The sequence below is a fragment of the Anopheles merus genome, chromosome 3R (genome assembly GCF_017562075.2).
Source record: "Anopheles merus strain MAF chromosome 3R, AmerM5.1, whole genome shotgun sequence".
Classification (NCBI taxonomy): Eukaryota; Metazoa; Arthropoda; class Insecta; order Diptera; family Culicidae; genus Anopheles; species Anopheles merus.
In genome coordinates this window covers 4,247,501-4,270,363 of record NC_054084.1, presented here as the reverse complement: position 1 = coordinate 4,270,363, position 22,863 = coordinate 4,247,501, and the positions used below count along the sequence as shown (strand labels likewise).

Genomic DNA, 22,863 nt, shown 5'->3' with positions numbered 1-22,863 from the left:
CATACGGGCACACACACACACACTTGAGCTTCAGTCCATCCACAGCGCACCACACACAGTTAACGAAAACATTTTTGCATCTTCTTTCTCTCGCACGCTTTTAAGCCCTCCTGCTTCTTCTCCTCCGCTTGGCCTATGTTTCCCCGGCCGAAAATCACACACACCGGGCTTTTGATGGTGATTTTCGATGCGGTTTGTGCACACATTCACATGCACACACATACGCTGGATCATCATCATCTTCGTACCCTACGCAATGGAGAGAGAGCAGACAGGCGAACTTCTTCTGTCTTCGCTCCGTTCGCTACCCCTTTCCTCTTTGCTTCGCCGCGTTGTTCTTTAACGAGAGACACCCAAGAAGTTCGCGTTTTCTTGCTGCTTGCTTTTTTTTAAATATATTTCGATTCCATCCCCGCAGTCCAGCCGTGTGCGTACGCCACCTACTCCTCCTCCACCATCGAACCCCCTTTTCCACAACGCCAGCAGCATACCCCGCAAGTGTAAACGTGTATGCGTGCCCTCTCCTCCCCGCTTGCCTCCTGTCTCATGCCCATCGCTTTGCCAACGACCAACGAACACAACACAACACAACCCCCGTTGACACCAGAAGGGACCACGGAGGGATGGACGCACACACACCCAAGAGCGAGCGACAGACAGAGAAAGAGAGAAAGAGCAGGCGCGTCGCCACCGTTCCACACCGAACCAGAGGACCAGAAGAGGCACCGGAACGGTGGCAGGGAAAATAAAGAAGCAAAATATGTATCGAACACACAACGCGCGTACACAACCAACCCGTAATGGCGGCGGCGGCGGCTGCGGCGGTCGGTCGGTCCGTTCCCGGTGGCTGCTGCAACTCGCACACACGACGCTTACAAATCGCACACGCACGAAACACAATAAAACGCTGCATAAATTTACAGTCCCATTGCTGTATGTGTCCTGTGTGGTTGTGTGCAAGTGTGTGTTGGTCGAGGATAATTAAGGGAGAGAGAAAGAAACATTCAATACGGTACCGTGCTGTACCGTGCCTACACAATGTGGACACCTTTCCTTCCCATCACAGTTTACATTGACAAATAAAGGTACGCACACACACACACAGACTGCAATCGTGACACACGCGCGCACGCACGCACAAGACGTGATTAGCACCAAAACGGGTTCTCCCGCTGGAGGTGACACGGGGGTCCACTGACTGATGAGCAATCAAATTCGCGATTACACACTGCGGCGACGGCGGCGGCGGCGACAAACAAGCGCTGCTTCTTGTTACACTTCTTCGCATCTAATCGCCCCGTCGCCCGCACCCCGACCCGACAAACACCGAACAACCCTGAACAGTACACCAGTGAGTGTGAGCGTTTACACACACACACACACATACGACGCTTCTTCTCACACTCACGCGTCTTTCACCACGCTGCTGTATATTCACGGAATATAAACAAATTTGTGCACGCACGGCGGCGGCAGCTTTCACTAACCCTTTGCAATGAGAAACACACGCACGCACACATCCATTCACAATGGAACGCAACGGGCTCTTGCCGGCTGGGGGTACAGTGAAGACACAAAAAAATGCTCACACTCTCACCGATAGAACTTGACATCCGCGACACGGGGCACTGAGCTACGAGACTTTGTGCGTCCTCACGCGTTCAACACTCATCGCTCACTGACACAGCCGCGCGAGAGAAACACACGCCGCAGCACCATGGACGGTCGTGTGCGCACACACCGCTACGGGAAGGAAGAAATAAGGTAAAACCGTCGCACACACAAAATCGTCTTTTTTTGGCCGCCGCCACCACCGCGCCATCGTTGCTCTCCTTCTCTAACTCTCTCTTTCTCTCTCTCTGTCTAACACGCGCGCCCTAACGGGCAGTTGTGTGTGTTTTTTGCTGCTCTGTTTTTGTTTGCCGACTCTTTTCCCCCGCACGAGAACGCGAGAGAGAGAGCGGCAAAGAGATTGTCTCTCACTCGTATTTTAAGGGTGATTTTTACTCTCGCTGTCTCTGCGTTCCGGGGGGACTTTTCTCCGAGAAGCAGACGCGCGCGCGAGTGTGCTTGAACGAAAACGGCAAAATTGGTGCTCTTGCTGCTGCTGCTGCTCTGGCCGCCCGCCATTGAAGCGCACACACACACACACACACAAGAAGCAAGAGGCATCTGCTTTTCTCACAACACAAACCCGAAACCGAAATCTGCACGCTCTCCGTTAGCTAAATGTGCATTTTCAAACAAAAACAATAGGACTACCGTTTGGAGTCTCTGTGTGTGTGTGTGTGTGTAATCGTTGCAATTTTCCCCAATCTATTATTCTTATTAGATATTCAAAAACTATTCCATTGAAACACAGCAGCGGACAAACACAAACTCCGACCAGACACCGGAAAGGAAGTGCTGCATCGGCTTACAGCGCTGATGCATGCATGCACAAATATTCGATAGCTTTCTTCCTGCTTCCTGCCCGATGGGGCAAGGGACGAGTGGAGTGTGTATGCATTCGCTTAAAATTGCAATTAAACTCGACCCGTCTCCTGTAAGCCGCCACACCATCGCCACACTCGCCCTTAAAGCGACACCGAGAGCATTCTTTTCTTTCATCAATATCCGCCCCCTCGCTCTCTCTCTTTCTGTCTCTTTTCCCTTTTTCTTCCCTCTCGTAGCAGCTACCAATCGAACCTAATACAAGAGAATGAATTATCGCCCATGGTTAGTGGCGTGTGCGGTGCGGTAAGATGAGAACGACACACACACACACTGTTCCGTGTCACAAATCGATCTCACTATGGAGGTCGAGGCGCAGCGCGTACATTCACCAAATATTCGGCGACAGTCCTTTTCCCTTCTCCTTCAAACACACACACACGCTCGCTCCCTCTCTCTCTATCGTTCTCACTCACTCTTTTTCACCCTCATTCCACATTCAAAAACTCGACTTGACGCGGGTGCAGATGTTCTGTGGTTTACTTTTTGTTGTTGTTCTTCTCTGCCGCTCCTCTACAGAAAAGGAGGGCGATTTGGGGGATAGATGGGTGAGAGGGGGGGGGGTGAAAAAAGTACCAAACATCACACTCTCCCCCGAACCCACCGCACACAACGGAGGAGCGAGCTTGGCTTGGCTCTCGTCGTTCGAGCTTGTGTATTATAAATTCTACTCGACGTCGTCGCGCGGCGCTCATCTCACCGACACTTCCTGCGTTGGGAGGGAGCAACAAGAAGAAGATGAAGAAGAAAAACGCAACGAGAGAAGCAAAAAAAAACACGACCATTCTTACCTTTGCGCTTACCCTTAGGACAGTCTATTTTATGCGTCTCCCCAGCCCCATGTCCTCATCTACCACTTTTGGAAACATTCACGAACGAGGTACGCGCGTGTGGAGACAACATACAATTCCCTCACAACACACACACATGCACACACACACACAACCGTTGGTTGGCCTGTTCCATCGCATCCACCCAAGGGTGCTGCGCGCGCGAGAACGATGCGGTTTTTCATCCACCCTCTCCCTACTCTGCTTCACATTCCGCCCCGGCCGACCCTACCACGTACAGCGAGCGAACACAACATGCTGCGGCAGGGCCTGGCTGTAGAGCAGCGGCTTCTTGTTCTTGTTGCTCGATAACCACCGAAGCGCCTCAGCAGCCTCACCAACCGCGTCTCGCGCTGCTCTACCAACCACACCCCCGAGCTTCCTCGCCCTTCTCTCCCACCCCGCATCCGTTTATTTTTTAATTTCGTTGTGTCCATTCTCGATTTATAGCGCGCTTGGTACAACAGTGACGCCCCGCGCCGCCCCGCGCCCCTCTCCAGCGCCGCGTTCACAATTTCAAGTTCCATTTGTTCGTGCACACCGTCGCCGTCGCCACCATCGTCCGGTAATAAATGAGGCACCACCACCGAACCCTGGAGAAGAAAGAAAACGGAAGGAACACCACACGAGCGAACGAAGGCGCAAAAGTAGCAAAGCGGCAGCGAAGCAAAAAAAAAAGAAGAACGAGAGGAAGGTATAAAACAGGCCGGAGAACTTGCCACAAGCCAGGCGGCAGCGGCAGAGATAGAAGCACCAGCACCAGGGAACATAAAAAGTTCGTCAATCGTGCGCCTCCCCCCATTCCGGATCGAATGCCACCCCGCGTTTGCTGGGTTCCCCCTTTTTGCTTGGTGGAGTGGAGTGACGACGATGAAGCCGAGGAGGATGAACAGGATCACATTTTGCTGAGGCTCCTTTTATTGGAGACTCCCTTCCGGAGAGAGAATATTTCCGGTGGAAAGTGAGATCGAGAAGGTGAGAATTGAAGCATTTTTGATGATTGTTTTAGCAAACATTCCTTCTTGTAATGATGGCAACATACTTCTGACAAGAAAGACATTTGCATTGCCAGATAGAGAGCTTCTGATAGAAAATCGAGCTAGAATTGATGGTAATGAAACTCCCATAAGCCTAATTTAATAGAGTTCACACATAATGCTGACCACATTCCCAATCGTAGTGCCATAAAAAAGGAAAACTGCCCTCCCTATCGGTCACTCGCGCCCGCGTCAGTGTGTCATTAGGATTATTCTTTCTGTCACCCTCGCACCAACGATTCCTCCACCCTATTGTGCTATTGTGAGTGGGATTCGTAACGGGTTTAAGGACCGTTCTGTTTTTTCCCCCCTCGCTTCTTACTTTTATTTGCCAATCTCTGCCCTCCATCCATCCAAGAGCTACGTTGCCCCCGTAGAATCCATTTCCCAATAATTTTATGAGCCTTAGAAAAGCCCGGCTTTTCGCCTTACCTCCAAGTTTGTTGCTGCTGCTACGTTTCGCTCCCCCCCCCCTCCCCTTCACTCTCTACCATTTTTTTATGCAAACAAATCGACAATCGTCCCGAAAGAGGGAAAAATGTACAGAAATCCTTTTCCATCCGAAACAGCAGCAAAAAAAAAGGAAGAAAAGCGAGGAAAACCCATCCTAACTCACCCCTAAATCTCTCTCTTTCTCTCTCTCTCTGCTTGCTCACTCTTTCACAAACAGCAGCAACAGCAGCAAAATACCCGTTTGACAGCGGCAAATCAGCCAAGAAAATCGAAACGAAATTGTCCTTAAGTCAGCGACGGACGGACTGGTGGAAAGGATAACTTCAGTGCCCACCCGAGGAACACCCGTGAGGCCAGAGGGCGAGAAGTCGCGCGGTAAAATGAAGCAAAGAAACACATAACTGCCTGCTGCCTCCCCCATCCCTTTTCGGTGCCCTTTCCCGTTCGGTAGCCGCCTGGTGCTGTGTTCGAACGGGTCGGTCCTGCCAATTGCTCAAAAACGACACAACACACAGACACACACACAGCCGCCGCGCGCGCCCTTACCAGAATGGCGTCCTTTCTTGTAGGCTCTCCTATCTCTCTCTCTCTCTCTCGCTCTCTTCATTCTCTTTTACACTGTGGTGGGGCACCGTGAACCGTAAGCAAAGGGTGAGAAACGGGAAAAAGGTGACGTTTGCTTTCCCTTTCCACATCCTTCCGGGGTCGTGTGCTTGGGGAAGAGAGCCTTTAAGGCTGTTAGGGTGTGTGTGTGTGTGTGTTGTATGTACTACTGGGTATGAATTTTCCCGGTCCCCGGGTCCGGTTCATACGGTCAGGATTTATGATCGCACACACCGACCATCATCCCCACCCACCACCAGCAAACGGGGTAGAGAGACAACGAACAACTTTAGCGAAAGCAATCCCACGGCACAAATCCTTGGCCTCGTGGTGTTGTTCGCTCACTCGCACACAACCAACCGACAGGAAAAAAAACCCCACCGTCCTTTCCCAATTGCCAGGGTTCACCCCTGCGCCAGACACGCTGTGCCTTCCTTCCGCACTGACCGGATTCGAGAGGGAGAGAGAGAGAAAGAGAGAGAGAGAGAGAGAGAGAGAGAGAGAGAGAGAGAGAGAGAGAGAGAGAGCGTCGATGGGGGTGGCAATCAATAACCGTAGGCAAAAAGTTAGCCATTTCCTCCGCAACGCCACCACCTTACCTGGTTGGGAAATGGCAGCAAAGGGTATTTATGCTTCGCGCGGCTGTTGAGACTCTGTTGGTCGCTTAGTAGTAGTAGTAGTAGTAGTAGTAGCATGTGGCATAAAGTGGAAACGGGTTCGCAATCAAGCAAAAGGAGTCCCATAGTTATGGCCACTCTTTGTTCCCTAGCTGTGATGAGATAGGGAGCAGTGGGAGGTGGTAAAAGCGACGCGGCAGACGTATTTATCCCTCAACACGTGTGCGTGCTGTTCGGGTAAGAACACTTTCTTTTAGCGATAAACGATCCTTTTCTTAAACTGGGCATAACACATTGGAAATGGGATTGGCGGCAGCTCATAGCACGATGGAATGGCTTGTTTCGAACAGAGGCTCACAGGGAAAGGGTTTCTTCATTCTTCAGATAAACAGCACGATAACAGCAATCAAGATAAAGCGACATCCCAATCATGTACAATTATTAATCCAAAACAAATCTATCATTAATCCATTTGTTTTTTGAGCCATCTTCAACGATTATTTCGAGTCACCACACGTCACACATTCAAACTTTGCCGCTTGATGACACAGTTTGATTGTGTACAAAGCACCATCGCAAACTATCATTGTCACGGCTGGACACTGGAGCCGCGACGAATCGTATCAAGTTTCATCATACGGCTGCTGGTTGGACACGAGCTGGAGATAACTTAAACACTGTCCAAACAACAATACATTTGTAAATAGCAAACGGCAGTCAGGTGAAAGATTGAAATCGCTGGTAGGCTATAATGCCTTCCAAAAAATAAGCTACCGAGACTAGAGGCAGCACACACAAACGCGCGCGCTAAGAAAAATGTCTCCATTGTGTCACCAATTTTGCACATAAAGAGTAAAGGTTTGTTATAAAGTGGAACACACACACACACGCATAATACAAAACCCTCCCCAATTATAGTTTCAACCCCACTCAAACTCAACGCCAAAAAGTTCATCTACTGTGCAGCACAGCACCGCACCAACAACTATCCACATCCGCTGCTGCCACACTACCATTGCCCATTATTACGATGTCGATGTCGTAAACGATAAACATACTTTCACGCGATAGCATTCCGATCACGTTTCGAGAGCAGCAAAACAAAACACTCAAACCCAAACGAAGCGGACCAAGATTTGGGGGGAGGGACGAGCTGCCACGAACGGCAAACGCAGACGATGAAACGTTTTGGGTCGCTGAAAATGAAGGAAGAGCAACACACAAAGCAAAAGATGCTAATAAACTGAAGGTTTCAGGGGGGAAAGTGAGTGTGGGGAAGGAAATATGACTCCCCTTCCCCTTCCCACAACAAGGTAGAGGCGGGTCCGGGGCACAAGTGTGTCATATGTCACGGGGCTAATTATATCGGTATGAAATAGAACCGTTTTTGCAACCAAAAGTTTGGAGCAGCTCCGGTCAAGCTAATGAGTGTGTGTGTGCTGGTGGTAGTTTGTGCCATCAATCCATTACCCTCCGGCACAAGATTCGTGTTCGAAAATGAGGTAAGACTGTTACCTTTTCTATGCATTAAATCACAATTTTGAATTTATACATAACCAAGCAATACATAAAGCCAGCATTAGTTAGTCTTCTTTTAACGACAAAGTGGATTCAAAGTCAACGCACAAACACAGGCCGGAGGCCAAAACGATTAGATACGAATGGATGATTTTGATAGCACATTTATCTTTACAGCCTTTTCGAAACGTTGGTTTGCTGCGCTGTCCATGGTCCGTGATGCTACCGACAACCCTTTTTAAAACGCGATTTAAATACGAAATGGGACGCTGCTAAACGACCAACCAAAACGTTCTCCCAAGTGTATTGATTACATTACGCTTTCTTCACGCTTTTCTGTACAATTGTTTCATAATACACTTTCCACCTCCAATTACACAGCTCACGGAGACTCCGATTCGTTACCGGTGCGCGTTTTGGAAAATGTACAATTCATTGTTTTATTGCATCTTTTTGTTGCTCACGAAAACAAGGCACAACACTAAAACTAAAGTTACTGTGGCTCTTTTTTTGTTGTTTTGGGCAGAAAGAGAAGGAGGTTACGTTATTCCAACTGACCGAACAGAAGACCAGCGCTACCAACCGATAAATACCCCCGCGCTTTCCGAATGGGGCGAAACATACACGCGCAAGTAGAAAGATCGCGATCGCCACCACCAACAGCACCAACACAGAGCACACTACTTCATCTCCACCAGCTCCCCTCCCTTTCACCTTTCAGATTGAACATGAATAAAGAAGCAGAAGCAGAGGAAACGCCACGAACGGGGTAAATGCTTCGCCGCCGAACCCGCTGCTACCGGGGACGGCGCAGCAGACGCACGGCGACACATACTTATGACGATTCCGGCCAGGCGGAACCGAATCCAGTAAACTCCAACGCATCACCCGCGCGGAATATGGGGCGACTGGGAAGGGGTGGAGAGTAACGGCACTGGTAGAAAAGACACGATAATTACGGAATGTGGCCACGGTGTGTATTAAGCCGCCTTCAGTTCGCGTGGAATGGTGGGTGCCGACACATACACACACGTGGGTCCGTCCGTCCAAATGGCATGCACAGGCCGCGTGTCGGTCAGCGACATGGCACGAGATTTGGGAGGCGCACAAGATGCTTTACTTCGTTCGTTCGTGGAGCAAGAAGACTGTGGACGAGGCACGGATTTTAAGTGTCGCTGTGGCCACGTGATGATGAAGCGTATTTTTCGCCAGTTTGCCGTTCGATCGGTGTTTAGAGGTTGGGCGAGAAAGTAATTGCAAAAAGCCATTAAAAACCCGGCGAAGCAAAAGTGAGAGAAAGATGTAAATGTAAGTGCCAGGCACTATGATTAGCCATATTATGCAAAACAGGCGAAAACATCACACAGCCAGCGGCATGGTGGGGGGGACCAATAAAATACTGCAGTAAATCGAATGTTCATTGAGTAGGGCCGCCACACAGACACCACATCAGTACTAACAGTTGGAAGGAAACATCACCTTCCACCGTGTCTTTATAGCTATTTGGAGGATGTTGAAGGGAAATGCATTTCTCACTGCAATTTAAGCAAATGCAATTACATTTTTAATTTCCATCTTCACACCAATTGAATACGCCAGCTGTGCGACTTGCAAAGGCATGACAATAACAAAAGATTTACCTTACCCTCGCTCCCCCTACAATGGATTGAGGAAGAAACAATCATCATGAAATCACTTACTGATCGAAAGGAAAAAGGTGTACCTTATCACGAATTTATCGCTTTTACTATCGTGTCGCAAGCTTTCACTTTCCTTGTGTGGGCTCTTCGTAGCATCAATTACATAGACGAGGGAACACACACACACACACACACTTACTAATAGAATTGATTTGAGGTAGGGTGCAATAGGCAGCTCAATCAAGGGATTAACAGCAATCACTTTTATGTGTGATAGAGCTGATTAGCTTGATTGTAATGTTTCACCATGAAGATTAGACTTACATGGCTGGTTTTCGTAGATTTGTGGGTCGAAAGAGTCTTACCTGAAAAGAGGGAGACGAAATTACAACATTAGCACACATACTGACATGAAAATCTCAAACATTTTTCACAAATTATAGATACAAATAGTACAAAGAGGTTACAATTAAAAACAATGTCGAAAGGCCACACTTTACATCTTCCCAAGCTTCTGCGGCGAATGTCACATATCTTGTACACAAATTTGCTCTTCATACCATCCGGTCCTGTTTAGATGAAGTAGAAGAGCACAAAAACTAGTGAAGCATCAAGAAATGGCATTGCTGGATCCTTCAGCACATCCTGTTATGTCATGCCCACAGAAGGGACGCAAGACCCACTAGAATGCCTAATATTAGCTCGCTCCGGTTTTGCAAAGGTCACCTCGGGTTTTCAGTAAACGGGTCCGGTTTAATCTTCCGGTCCACCCTACCCCCTCCCTTGAAACACACTGGTCCTTCCTCCTTACAATTGGTCCCCTCACAGACCCACACACAGACACACACTCATAACCATTGCCGGAAGTTGAAGCTCAGGAAACAAGAGATCGCAACCAACCAACCAACCAACCAAGTTAGCCAACAAAAAAAGGGATCCCCGGCTGTCGCAAATGGATATCTCCGGGTGGAATGAGAAGCAAAATACACCCTCTCCCCCCCCCCCCCTTCCCCACTGTTTTCGTCCAGCTTTGTTAAGCTGTAGCAAAATGGCCTTTTCGGTGGAGTCTCATCATTTCCTACTGGCGAGCGCGTAACCCATCACACCCTACGGTGTACATTGGAGCGGAGAGAACTGCAGCAGAGTTAGATCCGTTCTGTGTGCGTTTTTTTTTTTTTTTGCTTGCTTACTTCTGCCTCCAACACGAGTCCGGTTCAGCCCAGCAGCTCGGGGACCGGAAAAGCTAAGGCCCTCGATTTATCCTAAGAAGCAAAACCAAAACCGGCCACAAAAAAAATGTCAAGGGAAGGCACAACAGAGTTAAGGGTGCAGCACTGGGAGGGAGAGGATATAGGGCTGTAAAGCAAGTGTTAGTGTTTTGCTTACTTTCGCCATTCTAGCTGGTTGGAGAGTTTGCTGCTACGCTTTCTAAGAGCGTCCCAGAAACGAAAGCAAAAAAGTAGAATACGACCTCCCTCTAACCGTCGCGTCTAGCCTCTTCTTCTACGTTTGCTCGAGAAATGAACAATTTGCCGTCCGGGCCGGGGAGAGCAAGCAGAGCAAGCAGAGCCGTGTGGTAAAACTTGCGCAAATCCTTCCCATTTTAGCCGTCTTTCGTTCGCCGTTGCAGGATGGTTTGGATCCTTTTTTTTGTGTGTACTGTTTTGCTTGTTTGTGTGCTTCCCTCTGTATGCGGTGTGCTGTAAAAACGACAAGCCGAACGAAAATCGTTACTGCATCGTTTGTCTCCTCTTCATTCGCCCCCCACTCGCCTCGTCGCACAGTGCTTATCTTTTTCTACAACAAAATGCTCGGGCACAAACTACAAACGAGCCAGCGTATTTACTGAACCTTCCTCCGGCTTGCAGGCGGCAGCTTTTCCGGAGGTTCATTCGCTTTCCCGGGGAAGGGGTGTCGCTTGATAAATACACCAACACACACGCGAATAAACCACCAACAGACCCCGCTGGAGGTGAACGGGAAAGGGGGAGATTTGGTAGAAATGAAAAGTGGAAAATTAGATAGACCTGAGGCCTGGTCTGCTGGTGACGGTGGTGGTGCTGGTGTACATAAATTGTGCCTGCCACAAAGGGAGAGAATGTGTATGAGTGTGTGGGTGGGTGTTCTAGTGCCGCTTTACACGGATGCTTTTCCCACGCTTCAATGCAGGAATGGTCACTATCTGAACGCAAAACCTGTACATACATAAATGCGTCTCGAAGGAAGAAGACTCGACTTGGGTCAGGGCGATTAAAGAAAATTCGATTCGTTTTTCCGGTGCTTTCTCACACACCGGTAGCATTTTTTTTCTTTGTCAGCTACGATTAATACCAATTGCAGGAATTGATGTACTGTATATTGTCATTTTATTCTTTGATTTGATGGTTTAAAGAGGTTTTCTTGTATTTACACATTGTAATGATCCTAACAAGCGCAGCTGTATGATTGACAAACTTCGTATGCATCGACAGTTCAGGAATATTCCTTCTCTTGTCCAATATCCTTATCAAAAAACGTCTCAGCCATAACATCAATGCACGCCACGTAGCGTTTCGATCCAACTTTACATTTGCCTTCGAATTTTCTCTCCATTACACTCACAAAAAGGAAACTGAACCTTCGATTCGTAACCGTAATCACCAGCCCACACACCCAACTCTCGCAGTAATGTACCAGTGTGTTTGTGTGCGCCGGTCCTTGTCTTCCCAATCAAACAGGGACAGAGACAGCGGAGGAGAAGAAGAAAAAAAACCACTCGCTGTAATATTTTTTCGCATCTAATTTTCCAAAGCAAGCTGTTGAAATGATCTCCCTTCTCGCTCGTGTCTTCCTCCGGGCGGCTCAGGGCGGCCCGCTTGACTGACTCTCTCCGCCCGTGCGCTGTGTACTTCATTTTTCTTTTCTCGCTCCTCGTCCCTCGCAGCATTTTGTGCAATTAATTTAAATTAAGCAAAAGCAAACCAATGTCAACGGGAAGACGACTTGAGTGCGAAGGGCAAATGAAGATTGTCCGCGGGACAAGGAAGCTCTGCCCAAACACTCACCCAAACCGTGGGGGCCCACACTCATCCATCCATCCGTCCGTTCGTGTGCCATATCTCCTTGGAAAAGGGACTCGCAAGACTCACACTCACTTGAAACAAAATGTCCCTTCCCCCCCCCCCCCCCGCCCAACTCCCACACAAAACGCAAAAGGTGTTCCGTTTTTTTCCTCCTCCCAAATTCGCGCAGATGAATTCGCTTCGTCTCCTCATTTTTCCACTTCAGCCAAAACCCAAACGACTCTGATTGTAAGGACTCACGCTTATTGTGTCCCTGTGTTTGTGAGTGTGTGTGTGGGTTTTTTTTCGTCATCAATTTTTCACTCCCACCTCTCTGCACCACCCACAAAACGGTTTTTCCTTTTTGTTTCTTGTTCAGTTATCAAGCGCAGGAGAGAGAAAACCACCCTCCCAACAGATCCTTGCAACTTTTGGAACCGTATTCTCATCACATTCCGAGCGAATCCGCCCTCCTCTCTCCATTGACAGCCGTCCTCCCCCGTTTCGGCATCCACTTTGTAACAGCATCAGAGCAAGCCCCGAATTGGCTCCGCTTTTTGTCCATTTCCACTCGATTTTTTTTCCACTGGAGCCTTCCTTAGTTTGCCGGCGCGTGACCGGAGGGTAGGGAGCCAGGTAGAAAAGAAAAAGATAACGAACGCTTCCGGTTCGATGGTTGGTGACGGATTTTTACTCTCCACGTCCTTCAGCCTCCGTCGCCCTGGTTGCACCCTTCCTCCTTCGTTTGGTATTAATGGAAAACGAGGGACGAGGCGAGCACTGGCGGATGTATTCTTTTTTGCCATCACCCGTCTAATGCTCGCAAGTATCGAGCATGGAAGGAAACTGCTGAAGCAAAAAACTAGGAATCGAATTTTAGGACTTTTAAATACAAGCAGCTCCACTACCGAGCCTAGGGAAAGGAAGTGAAATGAGCAAAGCAAAAATGGGAGTAAAGCATCCTTCTTATCGATAAGATTTACCGAGGCATTGCACGATGATCCGAGGAGTGAGTGTTTGTGAGCTTCAGAAAAGTGGAATTTTAACCTACAATGCTATCTTTAATGAGCAAAAGATATCAAAAACTATACCAAAACTACCACTTACGAGCTGTGCACTTCATTTAACCTCTTCTGACACCAAGTCATCCCGTGGTTTCCAACTTTTACAGGAACTAACAGGTTCCCTTTGCCCGATCCAGGAGGAACTCGACAGCCAAGTCGGCACAGTACCGTGAATAATTTATTGAGCATAAAATCGATGAAACATCAAGCATAAACGGGGGCACGGTGTGTTATCGCCGTTGAATTACACGCCCGGTTTGCATAGAATCGATAATGGATGACATTATCGATGATAGATGGAGGAGCGAGCCTGCTTCTTCATGGTGAGGTTAGACTCAAAACGAGATAGAGAAATGATACAACGAACATCATTCGACACATCTGCGCTGGAGTCATTTTAAACATTGTTTTTATTGGAGTAACTAATCATGCAATGAAAAGGACAAGCGACTCTTCTGTCTCTTGCGATAGAGTTCAATTCTAATAACTCCAACTGAAACCACTCGCTCGTCGAAAAGTGCCAAAGCGATTCGAGCACGTTCTGCCTTTTTCACACATGACCAGACACACACACAGACACACATATGGTGTGCCGTTTCCTCCCGCAAAATGGCGTAAAAGGTATAGGTTGCCATCCGTCCACTAGCGAGAGTTTGCGAAACCTGTAGCAATCAAATTATAATAACCCTAGCGCGCCTCGGAACCGAACTCCAACCGACCGACCCACCAACCCCGAGCGACCGCCGCTATACCAGCGGGACACGGTGTCTAACCTCTGTACCGCCCTAGCAACACGAACCAACGAGCCCCGGGAAAGCCGGCCCGCAAAATACTCGCCGGATCACGTAAGAGGACGACACTCGCCGTTCGCCCCATTGCCCTCCACCATCGCAGAGCCCTGAGAGCCTTTTCTTTTTCCGGATGAACCCTCTGCCTTCGCCCCCTTCCCAACCCCTTTTCCCCACATCATCCATTGTGCCTTCCGAGCAAAGGAGCAAATGAAAAAGGTAACGGGCCCGCGCGCACCCGCGTTTGGAAAAGGATTGAACTCGGCAAACTGTGGACGAAGCGAGGCCGCTTTGCGCTACCTGCTACGACGAGAGCGGGACTTTGCTGCTGTTCGGTTAAATTTTCCATCTCACCATTGTGTCTGTGTGCTCGGTTTGTCAAGACTGTGCCCCCGGTTGGGTGCGGGTGCGGTGGAAAACAGCGCAGCGTGGAAAATGGAATTGGAAAAATAGAACCCTCGGGTAGCGCGCGGCACGGGAGCGGTCCACTGCGCAGGCACTGGCAAAAACTGGGAAAGTTATTTTCACTTCCGAAAGTGCAGGCTCTGAGTACAGCGGATCGGATTGATAAGTGCATTGAATATAGGATGAATTGGACGGTTGAACGCTGGCCACAAGTTCACAAAGTTCTCTCCCAAAAGTTTTGGTAGGTTCAAAGGTTTTTTGAGCGTGGACCAGACTCCACAAACTTATCAACCCACTTCTAACGGATATGAACGATTATTGCAACGCAGACACAAGGCAGGACGACTCTAGGAGACTTTTTTCACCCTCCCCACTGCGCCTTTCCCTCTAAAATTGTTTCCCCCGTTTCGCACTCATCATCTCTCGCTCCTCTTGCCTGCTTCTCGCACAAACAAAGACACTTGTGATATGAAATTCTCAAGCACTTCCCCGGCAGCAGCACCAGCAGTCGGTGTCACCCATGTCACGCGCTCCCAAACCATCCAACGCGTTCGTTCGTTCCACGGGTGATTTTAGCCACGAGGCATTTCCGTTCATTTTCCCCGTCCCCAACCCGAAAGCCGCGACCAATTCTGGCCACCCGCAATGATCCACCACCAGCGATAAGGTGAAGCGGAAAAAGAAGACGACAAACTGAACCGTCGCCGTGTGATGGGGGACGCTTGCGGGACGGAGTGAAAGAAAGCAAGAGAAACGGTACACAACAGCGCAAATGAGGAAAAACTTCGCGAAGGGGTGGCTCAATATTGCTGGGGAGCTCCAGAAACAAGGGGATGAGCTTGTGTGTCGCGTACCGGACGTACCGGGAAGAGAGGTTACTGCACACAAACACACTCACACACACACTCTTATCCGCATCTTATTTCACGCACATACAAACAAACACACACTCGCACATCTAAACACAGTGCTGCTGAAGGTTTATTTTTTTCGCACAACCGAACCCCGAACAGTCGTGAAATGAATTGCTCCTCCGAAAGGGCGACAAGATTGATGAAGGTTTGCGCGTTTAGCGCGCTGGAGGAGCAGAGCGTCGCAGAACAAGCTGAGGGCGTATCTGTGTGTGTGTGTGCTTTGGGGTTGAAAAAGAGGAAACAGGGGATGAAAAGTGTCGGGAGGAAAGCAACATTGAATCGAAAGGGACGGACTCGGGATAAGTTTCCTTTACGGCTTTCAGCATTGGGGATAGCCAGCAACCGAGTAGTTTCGATCGTCTTTCGCCTGTAAGACGACGAACAGACGAAGCCAACAGAACCCATCGACTGTTTTGTTCCCCGAAAATTGTTCCCAGAATCATTCGAATCGGCAAATCAATGCGCACAAGGGCTGCGTTATCATTACGGGGGACATTCAGCAGCTCAAGCCTGCCTCCTTGGTGGCAATTATTTTCGCATTGGTTGATTAAATTATCCGAAAACCTTCAACCCGCTCGGGAGGGGGGCTTCTGCAATCCCAATCCCATTACCAGCAATTTAATTTCATATTCAAGCAACTCCATTTCCCGATCGGCACCGACACAATAAAACAATACGCTTTTCCCTCTGCCATTTCCACCCAGTGAGTGTTCTCACTCGTTTCACCGCCGCACCACCTTCTTCCCAAGAGAGAAAGGATACAAATTAACTGATCCTTTAAATTGATAAGCAGCACCGGGAGAGAGAGAGAGAAAAAAAGAAACCCCCACGCATACAGGTGCGTGGCGCGGATACAAACAGTGCAACGTTATTCATTATCACGCTCTTTGGCACCACCCCGTGAATGCAATTGGATCGGCACAGGCCCAATCACACACACGCACGGACACGGATACAGCAAAACCGCACGGTTTTTGGCCTTTCGGCTCCGGCACCGACTGTCGCTCTATTATTTAATTGCTTCAATTTATTGGTCTTTATGGCAATTTGTACACGCCCCAAGCCCAAGCGACAGGCGCGAGATGGACGCGAGTTGCTGCTGGTGGTTGTGTCCCTCCAGCCCACAACCAAGACCCTCCACAGAAGCACCCGGCAACAGCAGGGAATGAAAATTTAATGTGAATCCTGCTAATTAGCCGTATGGAAATTCAATTAACCTCCTCGGAGACTCCCGCGCACACAATCCCACCCACAAGACCACCCACCCACACGTTATTATGACCTAATTTGGGGTTGTGCGCGTGTATGTGTATGTATGTGTGGGTGCTACTGGAGATGTGAAGGACACGGGAAGCGAGGAGGGAGAGGGCATACAGTCGGGACAATATGGATTTGTGTGTTGGCGAAAGTGGTGCGTGTGCGTTTAAGCTTCTGACACTACTCACAAACACACACACACACACACAGATATCCACACTTACTGAAACTATTCACAGAGAAAAGGGGGCGCCACTACGCACCAAAAACATCCTCATTTAGTATGAGTGTATTAATCAAGTGAGAGTGAAAGTGAAATGCTAGAGGCTTCTCTTATGTTTCACACTTTCACACAGGCGAATACATTGTACAGGATGAACCAACGCGGAAATGGTTTCGAAAGGATGCGTTGGACAAACGATTGAAGAGCCTTGTAAAGTTGTTCAATAAAAAGGGTAAACATTCAATCAATGACGATAACATTCAACAAATAAAACACACTGTTTCAAAGAGGCTTAATCCTTTCTTCCCAAGCATTCAACAACTTCATCGCCACCGGAACACGCCACTGTCTGCTTGGCGGAGTTGGAAATTAGCAATGGAAATTCATTCCCTCCAGCCACGACAGTCTGTGGCGCGCGAAGAGCCAAAAAGCTACCCATAAGCCCCGTTTTTTGGCAGAAGGGGAAAGGGAATTGTGTTTCGGTTACTATTAACAACCGCAAATCGGTGACGTCATGCAATAACAACAGAAAGCAACAGTGGTGGTACCGGTGGGGCCACAAATAACAGCTGTTGTTTGTTTGTTTTATGCTCTCTCAATACAACAGCACCACACACACACACACACTCACACAAACAGAGCTTATATTGCATATTTATACGACACTCGGCATGACTAGTGTGGCGTGAAACCACAATGTTTCAAATACATTTCAATGATCCTGCCACGGCAAAAAAACAAACCGGAAAACACCAACACCGCCCAATTGCTACATAACGGATTAGGATGGGATTATTAGGTGTGAGTTTCATTCTAGCATAAGATTGTGTTTAGACACAAATCCTCACACTATGCAGATTTAAGCCCATTATCTGGATTATCGAACATTTTCCACCGCCGGCTGCCCTGGCTGCCCGGCTCCCGTGGCCGAGCGGCGGCAGTAGACTGCGGAGGTTGCTGGTGGGCGGTACTGGGGTGTGCGCGCGCGACGGCATGAATCAAAATGGCCGCCGTTTTTCGGTGTATCCCGAGACTCGCGCACCACACTGTCACAAAGGACCATTTTCTGGGCACGTGAGGTTAGAATGTCGACGCCAGAAGAAGGTGGAGGGGCGAATGGCGTCGGGGGGGGTGCGTTTCCGATGATACGTTTCCACTTGGTGCGATTTTTTCGGGGAGCCTTCGGCTAGCTACGGGACAGAGGGAACAGGACGAAAGGACGAAACGTACGCGCGCGAGAGAAGGAGATGAAAGCAATGGAAAAGTAAATCGAGAGGGCGCCATCGGGGGAAAAAACAACAGCAAAAGAAATGCATCCCGGAAAAGCGCTCACTTTCTCGCGAGGTGAAAATTAAGGAAACGGGACACACTCTGTGCACACAGCGAAGAGAAAGGTGACACAGTGTGTGTGCGTGAGCGAGAACGCTTCGGAATTGCTTCTTCAACGCCGGTTGGGATGAACATTTTTACGAGAGAAAAGCTCCTGGATGAAAAGGAGCGAACCGCGCTCTCTTTCTTTCGCTCTCGCTTTTCCGTGAGCGCGAGTGCGCACAAAGCTTTCCCTTTAAAGCGTGTGCATGTGGAAGAAAAAGGAATATCAATGTGTGACGCGGGGGTGAAAACCGACGGGAGGAAAATTAATTGACACATACACACACACACACCCCGAGAGCGGATGGAGCAAACAGAACAGGGGAGTGAAGAGAGGGGGGCAATTTTCTTGCCGCCGGCAAATGGAATGTTGCTTTTACTGTTTAAATGTCGGGATTCGGTGCTACGACGACCTCACGGAATTGGTATTGGATTCCATAAATTGGACTCGATCGAGCTAATTGAAAATAATATAACGTTTTCCCAATATTGCGTGTAGCATTGAAAATCAATATGATCATCTTTATCTCCCGATTGAAAATATTAAGAACATAAGAAAGCTAGCGCAACTCACCTTCAAACATAAAATGACTGATCAACCCCCGATCAAAGGAATTTTAGAAAACCCAGAGAGTCCTGGAAAAGATATAAAGGAAAATCTCTTAGTGCTATTGTTAATTATATGTTGTACTAGCGCTTCTAATTTCAATTTCAAATAAACAACGCTGTACTCCTCCGAGGCAACAGCTCCTCAGTAAGGTCCCCCGGCGCCTACTCGCGGATCTAATCGTCTCGTATCGATTCGGATGAGTATGGTCGCGCCCCATACAACCAAACCATCAATTTACATACGGTCGCAGGCGGCCTCGTGAGCCTCGTACACGAGAAAACGGCTGAAGCTCACTGTGTACCAATCAACAACACACACAAACGAACAAAGACGAAGGACGAAGGGAAAAGTGAAAAGGATCTGAAAGGATCTGGACTGGCTTTGGTCCCTCTAACTCCACCCTTGTGGAAAGGGACAAGCGGATACGGAGTAAGGCAGACGAGACTTTCGGGAAAAACCGAGCCGTCGATAGTTCGATTGCGCAACAAGGGAAGCTTCCGTGCTGCCGTCACCTGTGCCGCCAACTTTCATCCACCTGGAGCGGGAAAGTTCTCCCGTGGTTCAGGCGAAGCGACCATGGAAAACGGTTCGTACAGGCGCACACTCATCTCTTTCCAACACCAACACCCACTGCTAAATTGTCGACTCGGAATGGAGCACAGAACAGTCCACCTGATCCCCATCCCTTGCCTGGTGAAAAAGTTTTGCTTTCCGGTCCTACAATAGAGACACCCACAATACCTCACAGGCGGGTAGATGGTACGTGGTGGTGTCTCAGCCTTATAGCACCATCGCGTACACTGTTTTTGTGCTCGCTTGCAGGTGTGCAAGTCTGCAACCAAGGTACATCCCGGGAGAAGGCCGACCAGTACCAGCAATGGGGTTGGTCAATAAATTTCCATTCGATTGGCAATGAGTGGAACAGTTGCCGGGTGCGACACGTTGGCGCTCGGAAGGACAATTTTACACCACATAAAACGAACGCTTTCCCGCAGCCCGGAGCTAAACATTGCAAGGTTTTGTGCACTGTGCTGCGGGTGACCAGAAAGTGTGAGTTTATAGATTGTACATACGACCTGAGCTGTATGTGGACTGATTGATTAGGTTCAAAGCAAGAATACTCCAAGAAGATATTCCATTCAACTGAGATTTATGTCACTGATTCATCTGGTATCTGCATTGTACTTTAAGCTCACAGAACTTCATATGATAAAAGTGCATTATTTTATATTTCATGATTTATCTCACAAACAAACTCCACACACACACAGCAACTGACATAACTGACAATCACCTTTACCCCATCAAACCAGCCACCATTTGGCGAAAAATTAGTGAATCAAAACACGCACCCATCATCTCCGCGCAACGTGTGACAGTATGATATATGACGCAGTTCTGCAACCAGGCGTCAACCAGGCTGCGGCTGTTGCTGCGTCCCTTTACCATGTAAAACTGCAGCCTTGCTCGGTTGCGCACAGAACGGAACGGCAAGATAACGTACACAAGGCCTTGCGCTGCGCATCGTGGGTTTCGCTGTGTCGGTATGTGCCTGGTCGTTGCGATGCAATTGCACAACCCAGCTTCTGCCGAAACACTCCAAAATTCCCAAAAAACCCAAAATTGCCACGTTCAACGGTGGATGATGGAGGCACACACACACACACGAGCACACGCACAAAAAAGCAAAAGGTAAAACAATCAACCGAAACTACATACCTAGGACCTCAAAATTTACTCGCTACTGCAGGCCACGCCGTTGGAATCGGTCGAATGCATTCACGATCGATAGCAACGTACACAGGAAAAAAACTGGCAACTATTCTGCTCGCTCGCGTTACACCGGACAGATATGTCCCCCTGCATGCTTTTCGGGATGCTGGTGATCGGGATGCACAAAGTGCGGAATGTGTCCCAATTTCGGTGTATTGCTTTTATTTCACTTTCACAAGCGCACCGGACGGACGACCCTAATAGTGGACGGCGACATTGACAACTGGCATGTGCGGTGTGCATGCATTTTTTAACATCCTGGTAGATAAAATTGTATTGCGTTTTAGTTTAAAACTGATGCATCTTTTACGAGCTATGTCTCACTCATAGCGCTTTTTGGAGTCTGGAGTTGGTATGTCGCCTGGAAACATATCTATGTAAGTCAAAAAACCTTTGCTGAACCTCACAATGAGCAGAATTACATCCCTCGAGCATATAACACATAGACAGTAGACACCTTCTGGGACTTGGAGCTTCAGGAACCAAGATCATCAATGAGATCCTCTCCAAAAAGAGATTTCGAAATATGATGATCAGATAAAAAGCACAGAGAATTCTACTAGACAGCTTGAGCAACAATAGCCAATATCTTCAATAGAATAGGCCCAATCACACACATAGGGAATATTCCCAGGACTTTTGGGGACATCAAACATCCTATTGTAAGATAAAAATAGCTACCGATGTCTCATCAAACCGTTTAATCTGCAGTGTTGTACCAACAACAATGGGCCCAAACAAAACAACTCCCAAAATGGTTTGTTAGAATCGAACACGAGATAGAAAGTAGGAGAAAAAATAATCATCTTTGCTCACGAACATGAACCCCAAGCCCCAGACGCAGCGCATTTCGCTTCTTCGCAGACTAACGACCCCCGGGGACAGTAATAAAAGCGGTGTCATTCGCCACCGGCACAACACAGGCGCGCGCGTGTTCCACACACAACAGTACGGAGTTCAACACAAAAAGAGGAGATGCCGCCGCCACCCAAAGCACAATTCCTTTTTTTTCGTTTGTTTGTGGGACGATAGATAGCACTAACACACACATAAACACACGAACACTGCTGCTCCACATGGGTATATGGCGTGGGAAACACAACCCCCCTAAATTGGGCAGCCATTTCCCACGTTTCGGAAAGCTCGAGAGATCCTAACCGAAAGGGAGTCTGATGGTTGGTTTCGGTGCCAGTTGGTTGGAAAATTCCAACATGGCTTCTCGCGTGCCTCGATCCTAGAGCAAGGGGCACACCAGGGAAGCACCAGCGCAAGGGTCGATCCGGACGTGACGGACATAAATTAAATTTATTACTTAGCAATTTTCGGGAGCCGTTTACCATGCCCCGAAAAGCCCCCGCCGAAACGGAAAATTGTGGGAGAGAGCACTGCCGAAAACAGAAAACAAACTCGCGCGTGCTTGCTGCGCCTTCGTGTCCTTTCTGTGGACAACAGGCTGGGCTGTTGGTGAGTGTAATCAGTGGGTGGGTGAGTGGGTGTGTGTGTATGTTCCCGGGCTGGGCTAAGCACCAGGAGAATGGAGCAAAAACAATACAACACACACCACACAGAGCACAAACCTCCACAAAGGACACATTCAACATGCTTCCCCTCCGGGTTTCGGTGGAGCTGCCGCTTGTTTCACTTCGCTCGTGCACAGACACACGAAGAAGCCGCTCCGAGAAGAAGATGAAGAAGCAACAGGACGGCAGGATGATTCTGTTGGTGTTTGCAGGACAGTGCAAGAGGAGTGAGAGGTATTTCACTGCTCGAACCAAACCAAACCCGAGTTGTTTGTCTGCACGAGTCGGTGTGTGTGTTTGTTGCTGCAGCAGTGAAAACTTATTGCCCACCACCACCACTGTTTGCATGCATTTTCAGCATAATGCAACGGATAGGCAAAAATTGGGTAAGAGAAAGACAGGACTAAGAGTAAAAGGAGCAGGCAAAGCTTTTGATGCCATAAAAGTTCCACCCAAAGCACACACACACATACACAGAAACACAGCCTGTCGATTATTTTGAAAACCCCAGCTGTTGCAGCTAAAACCAACCCCCATTAGAAATTATGAATACTTCTTGCACCAGCTGCAGCAAACGCTACTGACCGCACAAGAAGGGGGAGAAAACAACAAGCTCTGTAATACAGGTCATTCTTTTCGAGGGTGGGTTGTGTGGGGCTTTGACTAGCATTTTCTTCGTCCCCTCCCCCCTTCACTTTTTCGCAGC

At 48.6% G+C, this 22,863-nt stretch overlaps 1 protein-coding gene across 14 annotated transcripts in view; it reads right to left on the bottom strand.

Moving 5' to 3' along the window:
- LOC121597089 overlaps positions 1–22,863 on the bottom strand; it is a 70,445-nt gene that overhangs the window by 38,853 nt on the left and 8,729 nt on the right. For 4 of the 14 annotated variants that reach the window (XM_041922611.1, XM_041922613.1, XM_041922617.1 and 1 more), the window contains exon 1: positions 1,488–1,748. The exons of 4 other annotated variants lie outside the window; for them this stretch is intronic. The gene's annotated coding sequence lies outside the window, so the exon portion shown is untranslated. Of the gene's footprint in view, positions 1–1,487; positions 1,753–22,863 lie in introns of those variants that run through there. 6 more of the 14 variants (XM_041922601.1, XM_041922612.1, XM_041922616.1 and 3 more) reach the window with 5 other exon arrangements.